Source organism: Hemicordylus capensis, chromosome 3 (genome assembly GCF_027244095.1).
Source record: "Hemicordylus capensis ecotype Gifberg chromosome 3, rHemCap1.1.pri, whole genome shotgun sequence".
Taxonomy (NCBI): domain Eukaryota; kingdom Metazoa; phylum Chordata; class Lepidosauria; order Squamata; family Cordylidae; genus Hemicordylus; species Hemicordylus capensis.
The window spans coordinates 316,300,890-316,328,354 of NC_069659.1; the positions used below are offsets into that span (position 1 = coordinate 316,300,890).

At 43.8% G+C, this 27,465-nt stretch overlaps 1 long non-coding RNA gene across 1 annotated transcript; it reads left to right on the forward strand.

Annotated features, from left to right (window-relative positions):
- On the forward strand, positions 1–27,465 carry LOC128348996 (uncharacterized). Its single transcript, XR_008318478.1, has 4 exons — positions 1–144; positions 6,949–7,042; positions 26,314–26,377; positions 26,990–27,465. It is a non-coding gene; the product is annotated as an uncharacterized LOC128348996 (long non-coding RNA).

Here is a 27,465-nt window from a genome sequence, read left to right on the forward strand (position 1 = left end):
GTTCTTCCTGGGGGCAGTGCCACTAGGAGCCCCCTAGGAATCAAATTGGCTGGATCAGCTTGACTACGACCAAAACAAGAAGTTACAGGCAAGGGAGCGGGGGCTGGAGGAAGCTTCCTGCTCTGCAAGATTCCCTGGCTGCTGGTGAGTCAGATTCTTTATTAGCTTGTTTGTGTTTGTTTGGCGGGGGGCGCTGATCCTCCTGCCCTTACTGACCAGCCACCACTGCATAGAAAGCTGTAAGAGCAACAATGCTGTTACGTATTTTCCATCTCTAGTGGGGTAGACACTGCCAAAAATCACTATGAATATTGTCCCCTAAGATGATACTGATAGTCAAAATTCGAGGACCTGGCTCATAGACCACTTAAGTTCCACACTGGAACACTGTGGCATAACACATGTATGCCATATGCCATCTAGGCAAAATGGGATATGATGGATATGTGCTACCTCCAGCTTCAGAGGCAGTATGCCTCTGAGTACCAGCTGCAAGGGAGCAACAGCAGAGGAGGTGGCATGCCTTCATCTCCTGCTTGTGGGCTTCCCAGAGTCACCGCTGTGGGAAACATGATGCTGGACTCGATAGGGCCTTGGGTTGGGCCTGATCCAGCATGTTCCTTATGTTCTTATGATGTGAATATTTCTTTCTTTGGCCTATGTTAATATTATCCCAGTTGTGGAGAGTTCCAGGAAGAAAGCAATGCCCTGATATTAAACAATCCTGTTACACTTTCATTATACTTTACTATGGTTGGCTTCTCATGGCCCCTTGAAAATCGGTAAGCTGGGAACCAGAGCTTCTCAGTCAGCACATGCTCCCAGAGGGAGTGTAATCTAAACTTGCCCAAATCGGATTCCTGTGCCGCATTACTGAGATTCTTCCAACATCTACCTGGCTCCTGCAACCAAGATTTGAAGTTGGGCAGAAGAAGTTAGGACTCAGAAGAAACTCAGTAATGTATGTGGGAGCAGGACTTGGGCAGGTTCAAATGATATGCCTGCCAGTAGTGTGTACGTGCCAGGAATCTCTAGTTCCCTGCTTCCTGACTTTCAGACAGTTGTGTGAAGCTGCCATATAGAAAACTAAAGCAATGAATGAGGCCTCTGATGCTAGAGAAAATCATGTAGCCTTGACAACCCTGACAGTGCACTGAACATAAAAACATAAGAATAGCCCTGCTGGATCAGGCCCAAGGCTCATCTAGTCCAGCATTCTGTTTCACAAGTGGCCTGCCAGATGCTGCTGGAAGCCACAGGCAGGAGTTGAGGGCATGCCCTCTCTCCTGCTGTTACTCCCCTGCAACTGGTACTCAGAGGCATCCTGGCTATGAGGCTGGAGTACTCAGAGGCATCCTGGTGGACAAGATGACCTCTGAGGTTCCTTACCAATCTGTGATTGCATAGCAACTGCTTGCAAATCAAACACAACAATGCAATTATATACTATGAGCTTTGTCTTAAGTTGAAAAAATGCTAAGTTGCCAACTGTTTCTGAAAAGTGTATAATTTTTCACTATGTAAAAATTCAGATCTTCTGGACAATAACTTTGGAATTGTAATTGTGAATATTATTGTTGCTGCTACTGCTGCTGGTTGGTGTACCTTTGTAAGAAAAAAAAAGGAAGCAGAATGCCAGACAAAACAATTATAAATAGAAAACTCCTAAGCAAGGACCCATAGAATTGAGAAGTAGGATATTTCTCTTATGCTGTAGAAAAACATTTCCACTAGTTGTACATTAACACGCTGGATTTATTGTCTACAGATGAAAATCTATGATTAAAGTTTTGAATTCTATTTATGTAACTGGCAACAGCTATTTCTCTGTCACTTACTGTGACAGCAGAAGGCAGGGGATGAAGCTTTTAATGTTTCAAAACTTTTAAAACATTTGATTATGACACTGATCAAATGTAGTTTCACGATATAATGTGTGTGTCTGTGAGAGAGAAAACAAATGGTTTTCCCACTCTTTCCTGGTGGAAAGAGACTCCAGTTTATGGCAGAACAATCTTCAGCCTTTGTAAAACAGAGCTAAAACCATTAAAAACAGTTGCTTCTAAGATTTCACAAGATATTTATTTATTTATTTATTTGGATTTCTCTATCACCCTTCCAAAAATGGCGATATAAATGATATTACTTCATAGTTTGGGGCTCCACAAACATAAAGGCTAGAAACCTGCTTTAAACATACACACACACTCACACACGCGCACACACACATGTCCAGTTTGGACATAACGCCAAACCAGAGCTAAATATGCCAGAGGTTGGTGAGCGGCCGAATGCATGAAGCTGCAGTTTCATCACCCAGCCATGGCTCCATTTTTGCTTCCAAACCTGAATTTGAACCCTTGGTTCATAGTTAGTTTCGCTGTTGAAATCTGAGGTTTGAAGGCACCATCGGCCACATGCATATGTCATGGCAAACCACAGGTAGATGAACCCGAGGTTAATTTTTGTAACCGTGAATCGCATCACAGACATTCATCTGACTACAACCTGGCAACCTCCAGTTTGAGGTTACTCCTTTTTTGTGGTCTACTGAGTCTTCATCCTAGCAAGCTCCATAGTACTCATGTCACCAGCCTATGGGCAAGGTGTTGGAATGACTGCAGGGTGGCAGCTTGGCTACAAACTTCTGTCCCCACAGTTTGATTGTGTTGAGCAACCAGGCTGAGCGGCATCTGCCATCTGTCCCACATGCGTGTCTCCATGGCCTTTCACTCTCATGAGAGAGCAATCTGCTCCGGAGCAGTATCTGTCACCATCACACAGGAAGACTCTCTCATGTGACTGGAGGCAATACTGATCCTGCTGGATGGTTCTTCCCATGAACAACACCAGAGACTGCAAGTTTTTACCGAAGGGGAAGGAGCTGGGGCCCCCTTGGCAAAGAGGCACCTTTTTAACGTGGTGATGCTCTTTATTTAGCAGGGGGAGAGTAATTGTCCCTATCCATCCCCAGCACAGTACCTCCAGTGACTGTTACTGGTGTCTATCTTATGTTTCTTTTTAGATTGTGAGCCCTTTGGGGACTGGGATCCATCTTATCTATTTATTATTTCTCTGAGGAAACCACTTTGGAAACCTTTATTGAAAAGCGGCATATAAATATTCAATGTTGTTGTTGTTTGTTGTACAAAAAACAGAGCAGAGCCATCCAGTGATTCCTGAGTGGGGCTGCCTTTTAAAGATGACCCTGGGTATCGCTGCCCTGCCATATTTGCAGCAATCTAATTGGGTTGCTCAGTTTAATGTGCTACCACAATTCCGTGTGCTTGTGAACATACTTCTTTATGGATTTATTTTGGTGAACTAAACACATAGTGCCTGTCTTGCCATCCTGTCCCCTTTCTCTTCTGGTTGTCGGGGGGTGGGGACAAGAGACACAGTGGAAAGCAGGCATCCCGCAATGTGACTTTTCACTTGTCAGGTTTAGAACAAGGTGACATCCGTGTTGCTGGGCAATGGTTTGAGCAGCACAGAGATGGGGGGAGGGGGGCTAGGCAAGTGCTTGGAGAGGCAGCCATTGAGAAGCACAGCAGGCATGGAGCAGGCACATTCCTGGGTGGGTCTGGGCCCCCTCCCCATGATCATTGTTCCAGAAACAGCATGAAACAGCAGTTATGGCAGCATCTGCTTTCATATGTAATGCTGCTGCCTTCAAACCACAGGTTGGAGCAGTGAAACTAAATACAAAGCGAAGGTTCAAACTTAAGTTTGCTGAGGGAAAGAGCAGGTCACTTTTGCCACAAACCCACAGTTTCACACATTCGGATGTACACAAATTCCAACCTCTGCCCCATTCAACTCTGGTTTGGTGTTACGTGTGAATTTGGCCATTGTGTCATCTGGATTTTGCTTCCACTGTAACCTGGGTTTTGTGTACAAGCTCCTTCTGCAACCATAGAGACTTCAGCTCAGAGCAACCCAGAAATGAATCAGTTCTATGGGGGCTGCATTTCCCACTGGCCACCTCTCAGTGCTGATGCTCTCTCCTCTGCCATCTCCTTACTTCTCCTGTTGCTGCTTGGCAATAGGGATGCCATGTCCCTAGACTTCATATGTAACAACCTGGTCTCAAGTAGCCCCACAATCTTAAGCTTCACCACTGCCACCAAGAAGATGTTTATATTTTTTCTGACTGTTTCCTGAAATAACCTTGCAAACCACAGTTGCAAACAAAGTTAGGAAGGGTAAATTTCTAGGCGTGGAATGGGGAAAACAGACAACGGCTACAATTTGTTAAATTCAAAAAACAATAAATTTTACCACTTTTCTCTGCTCCAGTAAACTACATGCATAAATCTCCCCTTCTCTTGTGACCTCTGTTTTCAGGATGCTGAAAACAGAGGTCACTCCTCCTGACCAAAGGTTGTGGTCACATGGCTTCTCCAGGTGCCACCTTTCTGGGCAAGTAACAGCTCCCAGAAACACCAGCCACCGTTAATTTGCATGAGATCCACCTTTGGCTCTGAACATAAGAACAACCCTCCTGGATCAGACCCAAGGCCCATCTAGTCCAGCATCCTATTTCGCACAGTGGCCCACCAGATGATGCTGAAAGCCACAGGCAGGAGTTAAGGACATGCCCTCTCTCCTGCTATTACTCCCCTGCAACTGCTACTCATAGACATCTTGCCTTTGAGTCAGAGGCATCCTGCCTTTGAGGAGCAGCTGTGTGGATATGATATAGCATCAATTCTTCTGGAGGACCATTCCTTCTTCCGCCCACCCACACACCCACCAACCCATCGCCCTCTCACCCCAATTTCTCAGATGCTGTTCTGTGTCTCTCCCCCAACACCCCATTGTCATCTGAAAGTGCTCCTTGCCATCCCAGGGTATCAGTAATTGTGCCTGTGCATGACTTTGTAGCTTGGGATTTCTCACAAAAGCAGTGGTGAAAAGTGGTGTGAGGAAATGGTTAAAATGTCTTTGTCCTGCCAAAGGCGGGCAATCAGTCCAAAAAGGCACAATTGCACTGAGCACTAGGTATGTGCACAAAGAGGTTTGGCACCTCCTTAGGGAAGCACCGAACTGGCTCGGGTGCCCACAGCTGAACCAGTTTGGCAGGGCAGGGAGCAGTTACCTTAAGAAGCAGGTAAGCAGGCCTTTACCTGCTCTGCTTCCACCCCGCTGATTGACCGGACTTGGTGCACACTCTACCACAGGTTGCGCATGGCTGCGGCACTGTTTCCTGCAGCCTGTGTGCGGCATTAGCAATAGCAATAGCAATAGCACTTACATTTATATACCGCTCTATAGCTGGAAGCTCTCTAAGTGGTTTACAATGATTTAGCATATTGCCCCCCAACATTCTGGGTACTCATTTTACCGACCTCAGAAGGATGGAAGGCTGAGTCAACCTTGAGCCCTTGGTCAGGATCGAACTTGCAACCTTCTGGTTACAGAGCGGCAGTTTTACCACTGTGCCACCAGGGGCTCATTGGCCGCTGTGCATATCAACCATGCTGACCATGCAAATGTGTATGGCAAACGTGCACATATCTATGCCGATGCCATGCACAGGCTGAAGGGAACAGTGCCACAGCCACACACAGACTTTGACAGAACGAGCACTGCACCTGGGAAAGTGGAAGGGCAGCAGCTCAGCAGGTAGGACCTGTTTACCTGTTTCTTAAGCGAATCACTCTCTGCCCTACCTGTGGCTCCCTGAGCCCGTTCAGGCATATCTCTACTGTGCATGCCCCCTCTAACATCATAGCCAATAGTTGCCACTTCACTGCTGTGCTGACGCCTTGCCCACAGTCTGGCAATATGAGTGGAATTGAGTGTGCCGGGATGCAACCTGGGTGGTTTAGGAAGAGGGAAGAGTTCCTCTGTCCAGAAGCTGGAGGTTTCCAAACTGCAGTTGATCAATTGTCTGCGGCATGCTTCTTGGCTTCACAAAGTAACCACAGCTTCATCTATCCGTGATTTCATGCTATGTCCGAATGGGGCCAGAGAGATAGATAGATCCTCAGGACATTGTTATCTGCACCAAGTCCTGCACTTGCACTTGCATGATGCAAGTGCATGGGATACAAACAGTCCTTGTGAAATAAAATGTATCTTAAAAAAGAATTTAGGATCCCATGAACAGTAATTCAGAATAAAGTCCCACTGTTCTCAATGAGGGCTTATTCCACAAAAGTGTACATGGCATTGCAGCCTTAGATCCTTCTAAGGCTGCAATGCAGGCAGTTAACCCACAGGTTAACCCCGGGGTAGGCAACCTTGGCTCTCTCATTGTTATTGAACAACAACCTCTATCACCCCCAAACACAATAAATTGTGGCTGGGTATAATGGGAGCTGTAATTCAACAACAGTGGAGATCCAAGTTTGCACACCCCTTGGGCTAGACATTAGAAAGAATTTCCGAACTCTAAGAGCTGTTCAGAAGTGGAACATCTGCTTCATGTAATGGTGGGCTTTCCCTCCCCTGGAGGTTTCCAAACACAGGATGGATGGCCATCTGAAAGGGGTGCTTTAGCAGTTTCCTGTGTTGAACAGTTGTTGGACGGGAAGAACGGCAAGATCCCTTTCAGCTCCAAAATTCCATGATTCTATTATTCTAAGGCTACATATATTTGTTCTTAATGTCTATCTTGATGCTTGATTTGGTAGGATTTGGTAGCATGGCTGCAGTGTTCTTTTGTACACAGAGGAGGCTAGACAATGGAGTGGTAGGATTAAGTACTCCAAGGTACTTGCAGTTTCTAGGCACTGCAAAGGCTGCTTGCAGGCATTTATGTTTTGTGTGGAGAACTGCAACTCCATAACTGTAAATAACACGAATGTGTTTGATCTGACTGAGCAATGAACTTTTTGCCTTTGCAGTGCAGCTGTGTGTGAGCCATATTAATATGCTGGAAACGGCAACTGAGATCCCCTTGGCATATGAATTTGCTGATGCTTTTTAACACAATTTCAGTGCATGTTATGCGAGGACAACAGGCGAGAGCATGCCAAGATGGCAGTCTATCTGGAACAGCGATATCTTAATCCTCAGATTTCCTACCAAAGTGGTGAGAAAATTAGTTCAAGAAGCTTTCGGTGTCGGAACTCTCAAGTCTTTTGTACTCTTTAACTTTAATGCAGACATTACATTTATTCTTTGCGTTCACAAGCCTGTTTAAAAAGAACTCAAATCATTCCTATTGCAGTTCAGAATGTGATTTGCTTAATCTAATAGCAGTCTTTCTGGTTGTTTAAATCCCTTTCCTAGCACAGCTGACCTGGTTATAATATGTAACTTTAATAACTCACATTTTGTGACTAACCGGAATGGAATTACAATAATGCCAGAGTCTATTAAAGTAAAAGGCTATGCAATTATTACTTAAAGGTCATGGAAGTTCTCTGCAGTGACATCTACATTATTTTGATGTGTTTTCAACCTCTGAGTGCAGACACCGATGTATTATGCATAGAAATTCATCATAAACAATGGGGGAGAAGAACATTGGAAAATAACTCAGGTTTAAGAGCTCTGTCGTATATATTTTTTTCGTACTGCTTTATCTAAGTAATACTCATAAGCTATGATTATCCTGTCTATCTCACTTTTTGTCAGAAGAATGGTATGCATGCTAAGCAATTATGTGAAAAGAACATGTCAGTTGCTCATTATTTTCTTTAAAACACCAAAATGCACCCAAGACAACTCCCTTGATTTAGATGGATTTCAAATGTACATGCCATGGCTGGTATCGGATGTCTTTTGAATGGACAGTTTGCCAAAAGACACCTATATGTGAGCAGGAACCCTACAGTGTAGCCATAGGAAGGCTGAGCTTGTGTCCTCATAGTGAAAGATGTGAAAGTAAGTATTTTAAAACTTTCTGAGGATTAAGCTTCTTAAATCAATAACCCAGTAATATGTAGCCTGAGATGTATAACTTAGATCCGATTATTTGTAGTAACTGGGAAACCTGTGGTTTAGTTCTGATAGTTGGGTTGTTCTGGAAACCCAGATTCTTGCTCCCTTTGTCCCCATGGAGTGTTTTTTTAAGAGTCACTTTGGTCTGAATCCCACTCACTTTTTGCTACTCAGCTACTTAGTGCTTATTATTTATAAGTACGTATTGCTACTTAGACCTAGCGTTTCGTTAAGCAAATTGGTGCTGGTGGAGGTTGAGGATTGGACAGCTTCCTGTTACATTATCAGTTATCCCTCAGTTACATTACCAGCTGTAACTGATTACTTTGGAGGCCTTGCTGTGATTTTGTTGTTGTTATTATCTTGCTTTACCTTTCTCCCCATCCTCAGCATTCTACTGGTATATCTTACACCCACCTAGCACAATGGTTTGAAGGAGAAGACTTGCAGACTAGTAATCTGGCACATGTGAGCAATATGTACATATTTACCAGTAGAATGGACATCAGATGGTGGGACTGTGTACTGAAACTGGGTGCGCAGGACTGGACAATATGCCAGAGGGGTTTTTTTTGCTGCTCACAGGCCCAAAGAATATGATCCTTCTTCTCAGAGAGACTCAGTTGTGTCTCTAGACAATAGCAATGCTAACTGGTCAATGTTTTGAAAACTGCCAGATTGCAATTCTCAGAGATATGATGGGGAAAGTGTAGTAGATGTAGAAGATTAGGTCTACTGACTTCTTATGTCATAATGACTCTACACAATGCATTCAGAGAACCTTTTCCTTACCGGTTTGCTTGGAGTAATAGGCCATGGAACTCTTTCCCAGATGGGTAACGGGACTCTCCTAGATAAAATATTTTCCCAGATAAAAGAGGTTGTCCCAGAAAAACACAGCCAATTATCTTCCCATCCCTTTCCACTTCTCCAGGTGAAGTTAATTGAGAGGAGGACAGAGTGGACTTTCTGATGCAGCAGCTGCAGTACTCTGATTCTGACAGCAGTTTGGAGATAGTGGCAAATGAGCAGCCTTCTTGTTATGGAGAGTGAGAAGAGATCAAAGTTGGTTGGAAGAGATGCATTTATGCCTCTCTTGCTCGGGTAGCAAGTAGAAAAAAGGAGTAGCATATGCATATTGCTTCTGAGACACACAATGAGCCCTTTCTCATGATCAAAGAGAAAGGGCTCAAGGGAGCCTAATGGGTGACTTCAATTACCCACACATCGACTGGGTAAATTCACATTTAGGTAGTGAAAAAGAGGCCAGATTTCTAGACATGCTAATGAATGTGCCTTAGAATAGTTAGTAGTGGAACCAAGCAGAGAGATGGCCTTAATCTTGAGTGATGTCCAGGATCAGGTGTGAGATGTCAGAGTTGCGGGGGAACAGTGACCATAGTATATATCCAGTTCAACTTATATGCGAGTTGAGCATTGCCAAGGAAGTCCAACACTGATGCTGGACTTTTGAGAAGAGGAAATTCCTCAAAAATGAGGGGACTGGTAAAAAGGAAGCTGAAAGGGAAAGTCAGAAGGGTCAAATCACTACAGAAAGCATGGAACTTATTTAAAACCACAATATCTATCTATCTATCTATCTATCTATCTATCTATCTATCTATCTATCTATCTATCATACTTCTATACCGCCTGATATGTACATCTCTAGGCGGTGTACAAAATTGAAAATATTTAAAAGTTACAAATTAAAATACATAAAAAGACAATGTAATGACCTGCCTTGGCCGACTGCCCAGCAGCTGCAAAACTCTCTTTTTGGAGGGGGAAAGGAGAGCCGACAGACAGGAATTGAATTCCAGATGTAGCCAGTAGTCAACACTAGAGGACAGACAATCAGAGAGTCACAAACATTGCCAGAAGTCTAAATCTGGAAGTCCACAGGATCAGGGGTACACACGAAACAGAGTGAGACAACAACACACAGGACAAGGTTGCTCATGGTAGGGCTGGTCACTACAGACATTTCCAGCACAGAACCAGCTTCCAGGCTGCTCTAAATAGGCAGATTGCTGAGAGCCTCACCCATCACTGCATCTGGATCTTATCAAGGAGATATGGCTGAGCCAGTGCTTGGACACCTGTTCCTTCTGGACAGCCGCTCTGACCTACGGCGTTCCTCCCTCTCCAGAGGATCGTAACAGGCTGCAGGGTTGATGACAAAGGAGGCGCTCTATTAAATAGCCTGGACCTAAACCATTAAGGGCTTTATAGGTAAGAACCAGGAAATTTCACCTGGAAACATATCGGCAGCCAGTGCAGTTCTTTCAAAACTGACGTTATGTGGTGCCTTCAGGTTCTCCCACAGACCAAACTGGCTGCCGCATTCTGTACCAATTGTAGTTTCCAGACTACGTACAAAGGCAGCCCCACATAGAGCACATTACAGCAGTTAAGCCTGGAGGATACCAGCATAAGTACTACTGTTTTAAGGTCATTCGCCTCTAGAAATGGATGTAGCTAATGTATCAGCCAACGCTGATAAAAAGTGTTCCTGGCCAGCACATCAACCGCGAAACCAAGGAGAGCTTTGGGTCCAGGAGCACTCCCAAGCTACGTACCTGATCATTCAGGGGGGAGTGTAACCCCATCGAGAACAGGCAGGTCTCTGCCCTCTCTGGTCCTGTTCCCGCAAAGTCAGTACCTCCATCTTATTTATATTCAGCTTCCATTTCCCCCCCTCATCCAGCCCATTACTGCCTCCAGGCAGGCATTTAGGAAAGATATGCCATTTCCTGGTGAGGTTGGCATGGAGAAGTAAATCTGGGTGTCATCAGAATATTGATAACACCCAGCACCAAACCACCTGATGATCTCTCCCAGCGGTTTCATGTAGATGTTAAAGAGCATTGGAGACAGTATGGAGCCTTGTGGAACTCCACACTTCAGTTTAGCGGAACAGTCTCCAAGTGACACCATCTGGAATCTACTAGAGAGGTAGGAGCAGAACCACTGTAAAACAATGCCACCCAATCCCACATCCCTCAAGTGGTCCAGAAGGATACCATGGCCAATGGTATTGAAAGCCTCAGAGAGATCCAAAAGGATTGGCAGAGTCACACTCCCTCTGTCGATAGCCAGTTGGAGATTATCCATCATACCAACCAAGGCATTCTAATAATAATAGAAGCTCAGTTGGAATGTATACCAAGAAGAAGGAAAGGTACCACCAAGTTCAGCATGGCTAACAAGTAGAGCCATGGAAGCTATAAAAGAGAAGAAGACTGCCTTCAGAAAATTGAAGTCCTGTCCAAGTGAAGAGAACAGAAAGGAACATAAACTCTGGCAAATGAAGTTGAAGGAGTCAATAAGGGATGCAAAAAGAGAGTTTGTGGAGCATATAGCTAGAAGTGTCGAGGGGAATGGCAAAAACCTATTTAAATATATCAGCAGCAGAAAACCTGCCAGGAAGGAGGATGGACCCTTGATGAGGGCGTGAAAGGAACCCTTAAGGAGGATAAGGAGATTGCAGAGAAGCTAAATGAATTAGTTGCATCTGTCTTCACGGTGGAGGACACTGACCATATACCCTCTCGAGAACTGAGCTTCTAAGGCTTGGAGACTGAAGAACTGGGCCAATTTGAAATGATGAGAGGGGATGTTCTAAACTGTCCTGAGAAACTAAAAAAATTAACAAATTGCCAGGGCCAAATCACATCCACACAAATGGCTCTCCTATCTACCTCTGCATGCTTTCAGTCCCAAGTTTCTTCCCTCTCACCCTGAAAGGATCCTGTCCTTTCTCTCTTCTCCTCACTACTTTTCCTTTTCCCATGCTAAAAGAGCTAATAGTTATATTGTCAAGGTTGACAGGGCATACTAGCTGCTACTGCTCCATTTCTCATTCAGATTTTTAAAGTTTTGCTGCAACTGAAGTCTGCAAGTGTTGAGTAATTGAGAAATCTATATATATAATACACAAAGAAATAAGAATTTAAAGCTTACTTCAAACAAACCTCCTGTGCCTCACAGAAAATATATTCATTGCCCCCACAACCCAGCCACAAGGAAGACAGACACATTCCAATTTGGGTAAAAGGGCCACAACTTTATTAAATAATCAAATTAGTGAACTGAATGTGGAATAAACTCCACCCTCCAACAGTGCAGGCATACCAAAGACCAGGTTCAGACATTTATGTCCTTGCACGTGTCTTGAATGGGCGACACACCCTGACTCAAGGATAGAAACAGTGCAAACCTGCTTCACCTCCATCATTGCCAACCCCAAAGGGTCATGACAACTTCTAGGGTTTCAAATCCTCCAAGCCACACAGCTTTTAAGGTTTGTGAAGCCCTGAAGCAGGTGAATAGAAGTTCCCGCGCCGCCAAGCTTCTAAGGACTGATTGACCAATCCACCCTTTCCAACTGCCCAAGGGTGCTCAAACCCTTCTACACTTCCACCCAGCTTGCACTGTACCTGCCCAGTTGTGACCTAAGACTAACTAGCACTAGGAAAGATGAAACAGAGTAGGCAAAAAGACCCCCCAACATGGCCAATCAGTTGAGGGCCCAGAAATTCCTACTTGGCCTCCAAAAGGGCCAGTAAAACCCGCTGTGCCCCTAGGGACAGGAGGGAGAGGAAGCCAGAATAAAGTGAACGGAAGAGGGGAGGGGAGGGGAGGGGAGGGTAGAGACAGTGTGCAAGCCCCACCTCCCTTCCAGCCCTGCCCAATTAGGACTCCTTGTGGCTGTTGCTGAGGGGGAGAGACAACACCCATCCACCAGCACGAGGCTGAAGGATGGGGCATTCCCCTCTTAACTTCTACATGAGACCGCTGGAAGAGATTATCAGGAGATTTGGTGCAGGGTGTTATCAGTATGCTGATGATACCCAAATCTATTTCTCCATGTCAACATCATCAGGAGAAGGCATAACCTCCCTAAATGTCTGCCTGGAAGCAGTCATGGGCTGGATAAGAGGTAACAAACTGAGACTGGATCCAGATAAGACGGAGGTACTTATTGTGCGGGGTGAGAACTCGGGAGATGATTTTGATCTGCCTGTTCTGGATGGGGTCACACTTCCCCAGAAGGAACAGGTATGTAGTCTGGGGATGCTTCTGGATAGGGATGTGCATCCCTCCGAACCGGTCCGGATGGGCACGGGGGGGTTGTAGCTTTAAAGGTGGGGGGGTAGTACTTCCCCCCCCCGCCGCCGCTCTTCCCCCTCCGGCGCTGTAGTTTTTGTAAAAGTTTCTGGGGCGGCAGCGTTCCTCCCTGCTGCCCCTGGCCCTGTTGTTAGCCCCCCAGAGCTCAAGTACGCTACACGCATGTGTCCGTTCTGGCACGCGTGCGCACTCGCCGCCGCCGCGTGCACTCCGTGCACATCACACGTCGACGTGTGATGAGTACGGAGCGTGCACGGTGGTGAGTGCGCACACGCGCCAGAACGGGCACATGCGTGTAGCGTACTTGAGCTCTGGAGGGCTAACGACGGGGCCAGGGGCGGCAGGGAGGAACGCTGCCGCCCCAGAAACTTTTACAAGAACTACAGTGCCGGAGGGGGAAGAGTGGTGGTGGGGAAGTACTACCCCCACCCTTAAAGCTACAACCCCCCTCCGTGCCGAGCCGCTGGATCGGCTCGGAACTGGACCGGTTCGGAGGCCTCCAGCATGGCCTCCGAACCAGTCCGGGCACACTCCTACTTCTGGACACAGAACTCTCCCTGGTGTCCTAGGTTGAGGCAGTGGCCAGAGGTGCCTTTTATCAGCTTCGGCTGATATGCCAGCTCCATCCATTTCTTGAGATAAATGACCTCAGAACAGTAGTACATCTGCTGGTAACCTCCAGACTTGACTACTGCAATGCGCTCTTTGTGGGGCTGCCTTTGTATGTAGTCCAGAAACTGCAGTTAGTCCAGAATGCGGCAGCCAGTTTGGTCTCTGGGTCACCTTGGAGAGACCATATCACTCCTATCTTAAAAGATCTGCACTGGCTCCCAATAAGTTTCCAGGCAAAATACCATGTTTTGGTTATAACCTATAAAGCCCTAAGCAGCTTGGGCCCTGGGTATTTAAGAGAAAGTCTTCTTTGCTATGAACCGCACTGTCCATTGAGATCATCTGGAGAGGTTCATCTGCAGTTGCCACTGGCTTGTCTGCTGGCTACTCAGGCATGGGCCTTCTCCATTGCTGCCTCGAGGCTCTGGAACACACTTCCTGCTTAAATAAGAGCCTCCCCATCTCTTACAACTTTTAAAGGGGCAGTCATGACACATTTGTTCACCCAGGCTTTTAATCAGATATTGTTTTAATTGTGTTTCAATTATGTTTTCATAGTTATTAACTTTTTAAATTTTAATTAATGAAATATGTTAATCTTTTTATTGGTTGTTTTTAATTGTCCTGTAAACTGCTCAGAGAACTTGCATTTTTGGTGGTATAGAAATTTATTAAATAAATAAATAAGTAAGTAAGTAAGCAAGCAAGCCAGAAGCTGTATTTAGGATGATTGGTAATGTTCAGTTCTTTTCCCTGGCATCTTCCCCCTCCTGAAGATCCCATCTTCTAGGGGGTTTGATGAGCAGAAAGAAATCTTCAAAACACATTGTTCCTTTTTCCAACACAGAAGTTGCCTTCAGACAGTGTTCTCAGTGTTTAAAATCCAACACTGACTGTGATGGATCAAGTTGTTCCTTTTCCTTTTTCTCCTTTTTCTTTTTTTTACAAAATTTTCCTCAATATGCAGTTTCAAGAATATCCAGTATTGTGCATCATCTAGGAAAGAGAGGGAGAGAGAGGGGGAGTGAGAGGGAGAAATGATGGGCAGAAGTGAACCATGTGAATTATATGGGCACAATAGTGCCAGTATAGAGTTCTATAAAGAGGGAAATTGTGTAGACAGCAAAGGGCGGGGGGGAATCAACCCAAAATCAAAAGGGGCAGGATGGTTTCACCACTTCAGAAAACAAGAAACAAAAAGAGAGAAAAAACATTCTCATTTGAAGTGCATCTTCTTCACTGTCCTTTATATATTCTTCAAGGCCTTTTTTCTCCTCCTCTGCTGTTTGATGGACTTGCAGCATTCCTCTTCCTCTTCCACCTGAACTGCGAAGGAGGTATAGCCTATCTACATCACTGTGGAGGTGCAGAGCATTATTATTATTATTAAATTTATATACCGCCTGACACCAAAGGCTCTTGGCGGTTCACAAAAACAAACACAATCAAGATGAAATAAAATGAAACAGCAATTTTAAACAATGTAAAACATTCAAAGATTACTAAAAGCAAGCTTAAGAAATGTGTCTTAAGGGCTCTTTTGAAGTCTGGTAAAGATGTGCTTTGTAAACATCGCCTGCTTGCCCATTTCTTTTCTGGGTTGGGTGGTAGGTAGCACTTGAAACAAGTTTCACGTTTTGTTCCATTGAAACAACTTGGTTAACTGCTGTTTCAACAAAACGTTTCCGCCATTTGTGTTTCATTTTGAGCTCCAAAAAAATAATAATTCAATATCCATTTCGTGAGCATCCCTATAGTGAGCACTTGTTGATACTGACTTATCATATGGACATTATTCTGTTCTGTTCATGGCAAAAGCTTATACACCATTTATGCTTGTTATTTATTCACACTGTATTGTTCTCCCCTGGATGGTTGATCTCTCATACATGGTCAGCCAGATACTCTCTGATCAACATGTTATAGGGTGATCTTCCATCACAGCAAATTCCTACTCACCTGCCCAGCTGGCCCACTGGACAGGTAGTTTAACCAAGGGCATTTCTGCTTGGTCCTTGGTGAACATTGCCTGAACCATTGACACCTTGGCAAGATGCTGGGCACTGACAAGCGAGCGGTGGATGGTGGAGATGGTGACTCCAGCATCCCACCCAACAAACAACAAATATTCATAAACCTGACACTGTCAGTCATTTTAGAACACAAAAATAATGCACCACTGGAAATTCAGATGATGGGTAATAAAACAGAATAAAATGTAGTAGTGTTTTTAACATAGGCTGCAGTTAGTGTTATGAATGGTGTCAAGTGATAGATTTAAAAATACAGAAAATGCAATGAGTTAAACAAGGATCAACACTAGCACATGCTTGAAAAAGGAAAGTAAAGGGTAAAGGATTCACCTTTTAGACAGTTGAAAAGCTCTCAGAATAAATATTAGGATAGCATAAAAAATTCAACATAATAAATGGAGCCAAACACTAAACATTACAGACATCTAGCTGTTGATATATGAAGTGAATGAACCTCCACATGAGAAGCTGCAAGTTGCAGAGCTAAGGGAAATTATGTGAACATCAAATAAATTCTCTGCATGTGAGCTAACAAGGAAAAAGTGATTGGATATCACCATTATTATATTAATTAATGAGCTGCTGTATCATGGGAAGCTGGACTCAGAAAATCTCTGGTTTGAATATTGAATCTCAGACTTGGCCCTCTCCAGCTACAAGGGAATAATAATATTGAATGTTTTTACAGGATTGTTTAAGGTTGATAAAGCCTGTGAAACAATCTGAATACTCAGAAGTGCTATATTAATACTAAGCATCATTATTGATTACTACAGACAACACTTTATCCATTGTAAGATGCAACATAAATCTAATACAGTTTAAAAATTGCCAGAAAGATGATCTAACTAAAATTTGTGAGAGAAAGGCCCTGAGCTTTATGAAGCAACTAGCCCCCTGTCTGAGGTAGCCTAACTTCTTACTAGCATCAAGGGAGATGCTTTTATGTGAGGTTAGGAACATAGAAACCTAGGAAGCTGCCTTATACCATGTCAGACCATCGGTCCACCTAGCTCAGTATTGTCTACACAGACTGGCAGCGGCTTCTCCAAGATTGCAGGCAGGAATCTCTCTCAGCCCTATCTTGGGGATGCCAAGGAGGGAACCTGGAACCTTCTGCATGCAGGTGCTCTTCCCAGAGCAGCCCCATCCCCTAAGGGGAAAGTCTTACAGTGCTCACATGTAGTCTCTCATTCAAATGCAAACCAGGCTGGACCCTGCTTAGCAAAGGGGACAATTCATGCTTGCTAACACAAGACTAGGTCTCCTCCCATAGGAAATTTTCCTTCTCCTAAAGAAAGTTATCCCTTAGGAGTTAGTGTTATATAACACACTCGTTTTCTGTTTCGATGCCCACAACTACAGAGACAGTCAGGGATGGTTCCACTGAAAAGAATCAATCAAGGTCAATTCTTCCCATATAGTTGTTGACCTTGAAAGGTGCCTTCCACAACACATTTTGAATGTAATATTCAATGGACATCTGGGTGGCAGAAGAGTTAAATCTGCCACACTATTGACTCCAAGGAAGGACCTAATGGTGGCCTGTTCATTTGGAGGATGACAAAGATGCTAGGTATGGGATTCCAATTGATTAAACAAAATCAAGCTGTTTCACTCAAATGCATGTCAGAATAATCAGCACAATGTTACTAAACAATGAGAATATTACTGAAAAATCAAACAATGCAAAGTAACTATTCAGAAATTACTCAACTTTAAGAAATAGGGGGAATGTGCTGTACCTTTAAGGAAAGTTTAGGCAAATGTGCTAACCCTTTAAGGGAAAGGTAACGAAGCACTCTGAGTACTTACAATAAATAATGCAAAGTGATCCATCTTTTCACCTGTATGACTAAAATGTGCTGGATATTTTCTCCAAGAAGTGGCACACACGTCTTCATCTGATCTGTATTCTAATGACAGAAAAAAGTCGTGGGAAGAAACACATCAAAGAAACTGGCAAAGATGATTAATATAAGTTACTGAAAGAAATGATACTTAAAGGTTAGCCTGCTCTGAAGGATAAATTGCCCCGAGAGGGGATGGCTTCTAGTAATATAGAAATGTGCAAACAATTTTGGGCAGCTTAATTTATTAGATACAAACTTTGGAGTCCTGCAGCTATTCATAGAAATGCAACAACAACTACTACAACTTTATGGTATGCTCGTGCAAAATGAGATTTGTAAAATCAGAGGGGTTCGGAGAGAGTCCAAACCCAAGCCCAAACTTGCCCAGCCTGGTTTGTATCAGACTTCTCTGACCCCCTTCAAAAAAAATCGGAGCTTTCTAGAGCTCCAAATGGCAGCAAGAATCCCCCCCCTCTCTCTCTCTCTCTCTCACACACACACACACACAGAGCACATACACAATCTTCTGCCCTCCTGCCTGCTTGTCCATGCATTTTTTAAAAAAAATTATGCCATTTTTCACCCACAAGCAGCCAATTTCCAGGTTTTTCCTGCAATTCTCTGGTGTTACATCAATTCCTCTTAGATTATTTCATGTTAGAACACTTTCCCTGCGACTCTCTAGAGTTAGATAAGTTTTCTTCCGGGTTCACAGTGACTATCCATGGTTATTTTAAAAACATATTTTAAGGCTTGTCTGACTCCAACCCTCATCCTGACCCCAATCCCGACTACGATCCCGGCATATAACAGCAGGAATGCACACAAAACCAGTTTTGCCAGTTTGGCTTGAATCCAAACAGGATTCAAACTGACCTGACCCAGTCTAGTTTTGTGCACCATCAAGCCGGACCTGATTCAGGTTTGAACCAAGCCAGCTTGAAAGAGCTCTCTACCTGGACAGGGGAATCTGGTGAGGATTCCCCTGTACCAGTAAAGGGCAAGGGGGGCAGGGGGGCTTTCCTAAAGATAGAGCAGGCGGGAGGGGTGTAAGAAAGTACTTATGAGTGCTGCCAGTGGTGGCTGAAGTGGCGGTGGTCTCATGGAGAAGCAGCAGGGGTGGCTCCCCCACCCCATTGGCATTCCTCAAGGTAGTCAGGGCTGATTCAGGCCTGGTTTGGGCCCAGGAACTATCGGCACAGTCTCTGCGCAGGCATGGAGGTCACTAAAATGTCCTCCACATATGCAAGGAGACTGTTTTAGTGATCTCCATGCCTGTGCAAAGGTCCAAACCGGGCCTGAACTGGCCCTGCCTACCCTGGGAGAGGCCGATGGGGGTTGGGAGTGGGGAGCCACAACCACCCCTGCCACACACACCCATGGCTGTCGCTGCAGCCACTGCCAGCAGCACTTGTAAGTAATTTCTTACTCCCCTCCCGCCCACTCTGTGTTTAGTGAAGTCTCCCTGCCCACCTTCACTGGTAAAGGGGAATCTTCACCAGATTCCCCTTTACCAGTAGAGTTCCAAGCTGGCTCAGTTTGAATCAGACCCAGGTCGGTTTGAACTGGTCAAGGGCCATCCAGGTCAGTTTGAACTGGTCAAGGCCCATCCAGTTTGACCCTGAACCCGACAAGTTGAGCTAGCTTGCATACCCCTGACAGAAGGGTCCAAGGGTCTAACATTTGTGAGGTCAGATTAGATTGGGTTGGACCTGATTCCAATTTTTGTGTTCATGCACAGGCCTAGTTTATGGTTCATAGGCCCTGTGAAGATCTAATGTTTAACCGTGGTATATTTGCCTTTGCCATGGTTAAGTATTTGGTCCAAATAACTAAACCTTAGTCAGACTGGCCATAAACCAGCAGGTGAAGTTAGTTTGTAAACCATGATTTGAATCAACTATGAATAAGAGGTTGTGGCATCCACAAAGAATATACCATGGTTAAAGGAATTTCCATCCTAATTGTTTCAAGCTGACAAACTGTTCTCATTTAATCTCCTTGTATGCACTATTCTAGGTTAGTTTAGTTTGACATTAAACCATGGTTTCACCATTTATATGGTCTTAAGTAGGGTTAAGATGGCACTCCATGAGGTTATTCCCACAACCAGGAGAAACCGAAATAAGGTAGCCTAGCATGGTTTCTCCTGCTCGTGTGCTGCAATTGGTGCTGTGCGGCTCCGGGCAGCAAGCCTCCAAAAATACACCCCCCTAAACGAGGTCAGTGGAGTGTGCGCTCCACTAACTCCACCTACCAATCGCGAGACTCTGTGGCGCAACACTGCACTGTGGCAAATCACAAGGAGACCCCCACCAGGAGGCTAAAACAAGCCTCCTGGCCTCGGAGGTCTCACCAGAATGCCCCACACACTAACATGGGGCATCCTGGGATTTCCAGCGGGGTCAGGCATAGGGGTGTGCAATTTGGATTTTCGGTGATTCAGTTCGGGACCCGAACCAAATCACCCCTGTTCTGTTTTGTGCCCGAATATTTGCCACCCGAATCACCCTTGATTCGGTTCAGATTCGGATTTAATCTGAATCCGAATCCAAATTGATTTGGGGGGAAAGGGCCCAGGGGCAAAATTTTGGGGTGGGGTGGTAGTGCCCAATGGGTGGAAGCTACCACCCCAATTTCAGGGGGATTGGGCAAAGGGCTGATTTTGGGGGAATTTCTGATATTTTCATGTCTTTGGGGCAGATTGGGGCAGAAATTGGGGCCTGGGGCATAATAGTGGGGTGGGGTGGTAGTGCCTAATGGGTGGAGGCTACCACCCCAATTTAAGGGGGATTGGACAAATGGCTGATTTTTTGGGAATTTTTGAAGTTTTTGTGTCTTTGGGGCAGTTTGGGGGCAGAAAATGTATCTGCCCCAAAAGAGTGGGGTGGGGTGGTAGTGCCTAATGGGTGGAGGCTACCACCCCAATTTCCAGGGGATTGGGCAGAGGGCTGATATTTTGGGAATTTTTGAAGTTTTGGTGTCTTTGGGGCAGCTTGGGGGCAGAAAGTGGATCTGCCCCAAAAGAGTGGGGTGGGCTGGTAGATAGTGCCTAATGGGTGGAGGCTACCACCCATCCCCAATTTCAGAGTGATTGGGCAGAGGGCTGGATTTTGGTGAATTTCTGAGGTTTTTCTTCATAAGGTGCAGTGTGCTAGATTGATATTCATAGTAAATGAGAGTGTGAAAAAGTGAAAGTGGGGTCATGAGAGTTCTTTAATTGAAAAAAATCTCATCTGCTATCATTGAATGAGAATTCACACCTCAGAAGTTTTTCTGAAGGGATGTTTTCCCTTATTTTCTGATTCCCTTATTTGCACTCATAAGCAAATTCTCCAGCTTTCAGTTTATTCTGATTTTATATACTCCTAATGCAGTTTTGCTACAATATCCCTAGTAACGAATACCTGCCATTATTACTACTACAACAAATATTTATATACCACATTTCAACAACATTCTCAAAGTGGTTCAGATAGGAAAAATTAAAATAAGATGCTTCCCTGTCCCCAAATATGAGATCTAAAAATTGAGCTGCCATGTAGCACCCCACAGGATTAAACTTTGTAGGTGACATTTAAGATCCTGGGCTGTAGTTCCACTGAAAATTTGGCTTGAAAAACCAACCACTCAGACCATTCGGGGATACATTTTCATTTTGAGCTGTTACAGCAAACAGCAGTGAGTGGGAGAACTGAATGAGTTCAGCAAAACAAAAGGAATCAAAATTAATAAAATCAGACCAGTGGGTAGTTGGCTGTTGTTACTAACAAATATGAAGCTATAGTGCCAGCTGTGTCCTTTCAGTACCTTTTCAAAATGGATTTAGGAATAAGGTTTAACATGCATTTGATTCAAACATCAAAGCACTGAAAGATTTCCTGATATCCTTTTGTCAGGCTTACTGTCCCTGGATACATACAAGCAACATTTGGTCTATAATAAGGAATATAGGTGTGTAATGAGTGAATATGTGGATAATGAATAGAATAAAAATTCTGAGATAGCAGGGGGAACAATATATTTTGCATCTCTGTGTGTATCTCTGAGCAGGAATTATGAGAAGAGTTTGAAGTACAGGGCTCCATCAGTATCTACAAGCATTAATGATGGCCCTTTGTGCTGAAACAGTGTCCTCATACATAAGATTGCCCAAAACTGGCCAGAATTTAATCTTCCTGGGCAGTCCCCCCCCACCGAAAAAAAGAGAATGTAAAGTAAAAAATAATGCCTATGTTCAGTGTTTTTATTGGTCTTTCCCTATTTTTTATGACACATTTTCCTAAATAACCAGCTGGTGCCATAAATCCATTATTTTAATAAAAAATGAAGTTTGCTTCTTCACAAAGGATATTCTACATATCCTTAAAGTCACTGAATAAGTACTGTAAATTTTACTTACTTTTGGCTGTGAAGGAAAACAGAACTTGCATGTTATTTGAAATTAGTCAGTTACTCTTCAGTGTAATAATATTCTCATTTGCAACATGCGAGGGCTTAAGGTTAATTGAGCATCTGTGTTTTTTACTGCCAAAATATTTCCACAGCTTGGTATTCTGTGGCAGTTATTTAGCCAGTCTCAAGCACTCATTCACTGCTAATCTTGAAAATGTAGGGAAACCATCCAGATGATTAAAGATAACTTTAGAAGGAAGTGTGGAGAATATTGAGCTTTTTTAATGGCCCTGAAAACAGAGCAGCAGTTACTGCAGTATTATAGCAGTTGGACTTCATTCTCCAGCTATGTTCTCTTGCTGTGTTCTCCTCAAGTACAACCCTCCTTATCAGAAGCAGCACACTTCTTATTCAGTCTTTTGAGGTGAACAATTAGTTCACCTTCCTGGCTTTCTGAAGTCTGTTGTTGACGACCGGGGGAAGGGGCGTCAGGGAGGTACCCTGCCGCCCCAAATGCTTACTAAAATATGCGTGCCAGCGGGGGGGAAAGTGGCGGGAGGGTAAGTACACCCTCCCCCCGCCCTTAAAGGAACCCCCCTGGCGACGAACCTCTGAACAACCCCATGTCCAGACCTTTAGAATGGCCTCTGGACCGGTCCATGCAGATCACTAGTGGCTACTCGGGGACAGGCCTTCTCCACTGCTGCCCCGAAGCTTCCTCCCTGCTGAAACAAGAGCCCCCCTATCTTTGACAATTTTGAAAAAATCTTTAAAGACACATCTGTTCACCCAGGCTTTTAATTAAATAATGTTTTAAAACATTGTTTTAAAATTTTAAATTGTTGTAATGTTTTAACTTTTTTGCTGTCATTTATTTTAACTAATGTTTTATTTTATTTTATTTTTGTCATTAGGGATGTGCGAAATGATTCGGGTATAAAATGATTTGTACCTGAATCTGGCTGATTCAGGTGATTTATAGATAAAACAAATCATCCCTGTGCTCAATTGCTCAGATTTGGGTCCAAACAAATCACCCCAGATACGGACCCAAAAAATTAGGAGATTCAGACCTCCATTTTGTGGCCAAAGTGGGTTGAGTGGTAGTGATGGAAGCTACCACTCAAATTTCAAAGAAATTGGAAAAGGGGTGATTTTTAAAGAATTTTTGAAGTTGGTACATCTTTAAGCTTCTCCCTATAGGGAATAATGGTGATTTCAGCAGCCTTATAACTCCATGTGGGGGGCACCAGGGTGGTCCAGAGTGGGTTGTGGTGTGTGGTAGTGCCCAATGGGCACAAGAAAGCTACCACCCAGATTTCAAAGGGTGTTTATTTAATTTTTTAAAATTGAAGTTAGCATGTCTTTGTGGCAGATTCGAGGCAGAAAAGTGATTTCTGGGGCAGAAGAGTGGTTCAGGTGGTAGCACCCCAATGGGTGCCTGCTACCACCCAAATTTCAAATAAAATGGTGAAAGGGGTGATTTTTAATTTTTTTCTGAAGTTTGTGTGTCTTTTAGCTTTTCCCCCATAGTGAATAATGGGGATCTCAGCAGCCCCATAAGTCCCTGTTGGGGACACCAGGGTGGCCCAGAGTGGGCTGTGGTGAAGTGTGCATAGGGTGTTAACAAACCTACAAGCCCATGGGGAACTTTTCATTGTTTTCAATGTCTGAGGTGTTCTGAGAGTAGATTTTCTGGTAGGAAATGTGAGAATCCATCCATTGGGCACTACCACCCACCCCATTCTTTTGCCGCTGGGACCCCTTTTTCTCCCCCAAATCAACCAAGCAGCAACAGCAATATCTTCAATAACTGGCTGCCTACTAGAGCCAATTCAATTAAGAATTAACTCGGTAGATTTATGAGCTTTTGTTCAGAAATCATATGGCTTTCAAAGAGTTTCCTTCCAGTCTGCAGTGTTGGCACATGCACACTGCTGGTGTTGTGTGCATATGCATCATGTATTGATCCTGGACACTGGCGTTTGGGTTACCTGCTCTGCTCCTTCTCTGCAGCACCAGCCATGTTACGGGAATTCAAATGGAAAAAAAAAATCATATCTGGGAACATGAGAAATGTTTAGATCTGGATGGAGAAACAAGTAGCCAGGGGCGTAACTATAATAAGGCAAGGGGAGACAGTTGTCTGGGGGCCCACTGCCTTGCCCCCCCAGAGGCAAGTCACATGATTGACTCCCCCCGTTGCACACCTGCCAGGGCTTCAGTTGTATTCATCCTCCGAAATTGATGTGAGTGTTAAGACCTGGAGCTACCAGAACAGCATGTTTTTCTGTAGTACCATTAAATGCCTTGCATCATCCACAATTTACAAAACCTTTTAAAAAATAATTTAGGATGATGTTCTGTTGTGGCACATAGGGGTGTGTGTGTGTGTGTGTGTGTGTGTGTGTGTGTGTGACTGTGCTTTTTGTTACCACTATTCAGCCTCATTTAAGATTTCTCTACTTCATGATCTGAGCTTCAGTGAAGGGCGGGTACATTTTAAAATCTTGTCTCTGGGCCCACTACAACCTTGCTATGCCCCTGCAAGTAGCTTTGACAGTTTCACTGAAAAGTGGCTAACAAATCAAATTCATAAAAATTCATGAGTCATCAAATGCAAGAAACAATCAAGAGAACTGAACCAAACCTGGTTATTCAGGTGATCTGGTCACATAATCTCTATCCACATAAGCCCTATTCACACATTAGGTTCAGTGCACACATTTCAACTGCCCTCTTTAGATGTTAGGAGTGCTGTGGGTGCTCACACTTATGAGGGCAAAAGTGGGGAGGAAGTCCTGCCACCTTGCTGTCACACATCCCCCTGAACCTGACAAACACACTAATGGTGCTGTTTGTCTGAAGAGGGAGGCACTGTAAGCATGTTCAATAGCAATTTCATAAGCCGAAACCTTGATTGATCCTTTGATTGATTATGCATGTACAACAAAATATCTGAATAGGGCTAGAATCTCACAGCAATCAATAAGAGAGGGAGAGAGAGAGGGAAAGGGAGAGAGAGAGAGACTCCTGCCTGCAATCTTGGTTGGAGAAGCCACTGCCAGTATGTGCCAGTTTGTGCAGACAATTCTGAGCTAGATGGAGCAATGGTCTGATTCAGTATAAGGCAGCTTCCTATGTTCCTGTGGAGGAATATGTCCTTTGCCTTTATGAAAAGGGGTATTAGCATGCCCCTTTTGCTCCCCCTTTTATATCTCCTGAATGGATAGGCAAAAAGTTATGAAATCTGGTGCACAAGAAGTCCGCATTGCCAGGACACTGTGTTATTTTTTCAAGGCTATGGGTAACTCCTCTGATTTGGGGGGAATATTTTTTTGGGGGGGAGTTAAAATAGGTGGGGGAAAGTTAATACTGGCTTTTTTCAAGCTGAAACTTTACAAAAATTTCTGGATCTGAAGCTCTCCCTAGGACCATCATACCTGCCCCATGTTGAAGGAAAAGGAAATCCCCCCCCCCCTTTTTTTTTGTCTTCCCCATTGCAGAAGCACACAGTTAGTAAAAGTGAAAATACTTCAAATGCTTCTGGTTTAGTGGTTAGAATGAATTTCTCATTTTCCCTTCTTTCTTTTCTTTTTGGTAAAGTTCTGGCTTGAAACAATCTTGATTTCTCCATTTGTAGCCATTTTTACAAAAAAGTTTTTAAAAATCACAAAATATCAAGGGATTGACCAATTATTCTTCAAATTGTCTACAGGGGGCCCTGCTCTCCTTTTGCATATGTTTCAGGAAATACCAGGGCTCTAGGGCCAACCTGTGATTTTTGGAGGGTTTTTTCAATTTCCCCATAGACTGCTATGTGGGGGGAAAATCCAAATTTAAGTCAGGATTTGGATTCAAATTCAGAAACCAATCCAATATCCGACACCGGAGGCCATAGAATCTGAATCCAATATTGTCAAATTCCCATTGGTTCAAATCTGAATCTGAATTTTCTGAACATGCACAGGCCTAATACAGACACTTCCAGAATCTTGTTTAGCATGTTGAACATTTAAAATGTCACTTGCTTTTTAATATAACCAAGGATATAAACTAGCTAATTATGAGCTTCAGTGACATCACTACACTTTGCAGCAAATTTGCTTCATTTAAAGAGATGAAATCAGCGTTGTGTGAGCAATAAGGGTATCAGGCCCAAGTAACTGGCCCTACTCTTCACTAAATGTGAAGATGGAAGGAGAAGTGGGGGTAGAGTGGGGAGGAGAAAAGGCTTCCTGGAGAATTTAAACAGTTGCTGTACTAACAAGGTGACTTTCACATCCATATTCCATTTGCCCATTCCCAAACTCTTCCAGACATATGGTAGGCATTATAGTAATTGCTCATTGAAAGATGGCTTATAGCCTTGTATTATTTCCTTTGGTCAGATTCTAGAGTATATTGAACCCTCAGTGCCAGTCGAAGAGAAGAACCACACAATGGCAGGTCAAGGTACCCTTCCTTTATCTTGAACTATGCTGTGGATACTTTCTGCTTTTAACTCTTGGCGAAAAGCCTAGAACAAAAAATTAGTGACTTTTGGGGCTTTAATCCCATTGATAAAAAGAGGTGAATTACTCTAAAATGACTCATTTACAGTCCTCAAAGATACTACAAATCACTTTCATTGCCTCCTTTCTACATGATTCCAACTATATATAGTAATTCTCACATCTTCCCACCTCCAGCACTCAGGTTGGGCATCTGGTGCCACAATGCATGATTTCTTTCTTCCAGCTTCAGTAAACCTTTCTGTGGTCTCTGTAATTTCTGTCCATTCAGGTAGCTAATAGATACTGTATATTAGCAAAGAAAGGCAGCATAATTAATGGAGACAAACTAATTTACTTGCAGTTGAAAAGAATAATCTTGATGAATTAAAACTGTGACAGGGAAAAAAAACCCAGAATGAAGCCCTATATGCCATGTGTTTCAGAAAGGTCTAAATATGTGCATTGCCAGGAGCCTGAACCACCTAAGACACCTAAGACTGTTTTAATTAAGTTAATTAGCATCTTTGAGTGAAAATAGATGACAACTTAGCTTGTGCTCCCTGCTTTCCAGATCCCATATGGCATCAACAATAATAGCAAAGAGAATGGATAAGGTTTGGCTCACCAGATGACTAGAACCTACAGATCCTCAGATCTTCCTACTCGTACCCCTCCTCCTCCTCCTCCACCACTATCACTGCATTGACAACTGTCATATGTTTTAACCCCATGTTAAGTCATCATATGTGTTTACACTTCATCATAGGATTTTAGCCCTGTTACCCACTGAGTGTTTGAAGCCTTCCCTGTGTATATTCTGTCTCAGCTGTGCAACTCATTTTTCTTAGCTTTGTTTTTATCATTAACTTTAAGATGTTCAGTTGGTATGTGCTTTTCTTTTGCCGTGTATGTGACATGTACTCAAAATAAGAAGGACCTCTCTATGTATGAAGAGATGGTTTATTGCAACTCTCAGTACCTTGTATTTTATTACCTGTAGGTCACAACACAATATCTATCCAGGGTAAAAGGAAAATATTAGAGAAA